This window comes from Hipposideros armiger, unplaced genomic scaffold, assembly GCF_001890085.2.
Source record: "Hipposideros armiger isolate ML-2016 unplaced genomic scaffold, ASM189008v1 scaffold_695, whole genome shotgun sequence".
In the NCBI taxonomy this organism is placed as follows: domain Eukaryota; kingdom Metazoa; phylum Chordata; class Mammalia; order Chiroptera; family Hipposideridae; genus Hipposideros; species Hipposideros armiger.
In genome coordinates this window covers 32,604-35,341 of record NW_017732045.1, presented here as the reverse complement: position 1 = coordinate 35,341, position 2,738 = coordinate 32,604, and positions in this window count along the sequence as shown.

Genomic DNA, 2,738 nt, shown 5'->3' with positions numbered 1-2,738 from the left:
TCAAGGTGACTTCAGTGCTGTTTCCTGTTCCATCAGGACCCATTCTTCCTCCCCATCAGTACTTACCTCCAGGGCCTCACCCACCTCCCAGCTTGGAAAGCTGAGTCTTTTTCTGAGGCACCCTGTTCTGGATGACCTTGCTAAGCATGCAAACATACCTCTCCTATGTTTCCGTTCTCTCAGAGTCCTGAAGGAACAGGGAACTAACAATTGAACATATCTTATGAGTCAGGCACTGGCCTAGATTTTTCACAGGTAGTGAAAAGCTAACAAGTTCCTTTGATGAAAACAATCACAGAAGGATGTCAGTGGTGAGTGTGGCCTGTCCTATTGCCATGTCCATGTAACACCAGGACCTTTAGTCCCTCCTCTCAGAGGAGCCACTGGTGGAATTCCAAGCACAGCGGCAGAGCCCACGAAGGAGATGTCGGAGGCGGTGGGCAGAGGAGCTCGAATCACTTAGGAACTTGCAATGCCTCCGCCCCACACCCTGGGGGGAACCCAGATACGAGGCAGGGCCTCCTGTGGCCCAGTACATACTGACATTGCTTCCAAGAAGCGCTGCCCAATAAGCAAAAATAACCAGACTAATTCCAATCTTGGCAGCACCTCAGAAAGAACACTACAGGGCATCGAATTCTCTACCCGGAAGAGCGGCACTTCTTCGCCTTCTCAGCGCCTCCCTCTGCACAGCAGCTCAGGGTCTTCTCCCATACCGACTGCTCTCAACACCCCTCCCTGTGGTTTTTCTGTAGCCCACCCCGGCCCTTTATTTTGTAAACTTAGCTCTCTGGTTCTTTTTTAGTTGTTTTTCTGTTCTACCCACTTTTCAATTTGGCTTCCCAAAGAAAACTGAATTCTCTTTAGAGGGTGTAGCCAGGGGAGTACCTAAGTTGGGGAAATGACAGTTTTCTTTATTGGATGAAGATGTGGAAAGGGCTGGAAGAAAGAGGGTGAGAACACTGAAAGGTGACGAATCCTGTCCCACCACATTTGTAAGACAAACCCTGACATAGCACGGAGGGTGGACGCGGATTGTCTTTTAAGTAATGAAACAAGCGTGGACTCTCCCCAGGTGAGTAGGCAGGTCTTGTCTCGTCAAGGATTAAGGAGCCAATGGTGAATTGAAGTCTTGAGTTGGATTAAAACCAGCCTAGTAGCTACACTCTCTCATAGTGAACTGTATTGTGTTAAGGGGAAAAGCGCATCTCTGTTACATTGCTTAGAAAATATGCTTGGCGTGTACTTTGGAGCAATCATAGCTATTTGTTAACTTTCTTTTCAACCCACTAGGCTTTGTGTGGAGGGCAGAGGGAGAGGGAGATCTTAGAGCTCTTTGAATAATAAGACTTAAAACATCAGATTGAGAAACGCACATTATCGTAGTTACAGTAATGCTCAGTGAGGGAGTTTGGGGAATGTTCTGTGGGAGAAAGATTTGGAAGTTTATTTGTACTCCTTTCCCAGGTGGGACGATCTGCAACCTCTCTTTCCATAGGAGGAAAGGAAAAACACATGTAAAAGAGAGGGCATACTGCTTTCAGAAGGGTTCTAGGCCAGCCCACCGTTTGCTCCTTTGGCCTTTTCCTGACTGAGAGGGCCTGCAGGCCCTGCCAATCACAGGTTTACTTCCTGCCTACATTCCATCCAGTTCTCTTTCCACCTACTTGCCCCATTTATGACCCACGTTCAGCTCCATTCTCTGAGCTCCCTTATCACTTTGTTCATACCTATAACTGCGCTTTGCACCTTGTACTGGTACTTGTTAGTGTCTCTGCCACTATACTGAGCTTCCACATGGCATTCATTATCTCTGCATTCCCAATGCCCAGCCTGTGCCTAGCACATCAATTTATTCATCCAACACCTATTGTGTCCCTACTATGTCTTAGGCTCTGTGCCAGACATTTGCTAGACAAAGGTGATGTGAGCCTGGCCCTCATAGAGATGGGAAAGATGAGACCATAAACCAATAATCACACACACACACACACACACACACACACCCCAGCAATATATACACATAATTATCACATGTTGTGAAGAGTGCTTTGGAGAAAAATATGTTATTGGAGAAAAGTGGTGGTGGGAAGTGACTGGCAGGGCCAGTCAAACAGGGCCAGGGAAGTTTTCTCAGAAGTGACAGCACCGCTGGGACCAAAAGGGTGAAGAGGTGGCAGGGGGAAGAATGGGGCAAAAGTATTCCAGGTTGAGGGAGTGAAATGTGCAAATGTCCTTCAGCAAGAGAGCATTTATTGACTTGGAGGAAGGGAGGCCAATATGATCAGGTGGTCGCGAGGGCGGAGTTATGGGGGAGGTGGTCAGGGGCCAGGCCAGGTAAACCCATTAAGGAGTTAGGATTTCATTTTGAGAACAGGAAGGTATTACATCGTTTTATAAACAAGGAAATGAAATGATCCCAGTTTCCTCTTACAAGGAGCACTTTGACTGCTGTGTGGGGTAGAGTGTGGCAGATGTGACCCCAAGGAAATGGTTTTTGGGGGAGTTGTATTACATTGCATGGTATCATCCAGCTGAGAGATGCTGGGCAGTAATGAGGGTGGAGAGGAGAGTTGGATTTGAGAAATAGGAATGATCTCTCAGGTTGTTCCTTTGTAAGGTACCTAAAATCCCTCTTTCAAAGATAGATGTACATACTTGTCTCTTTGGGATACGTGGGAAAAGCACTGCCTAGACATTGGAGATGACACAATCTGCAAAGGCGGCCAGTGCCCCCA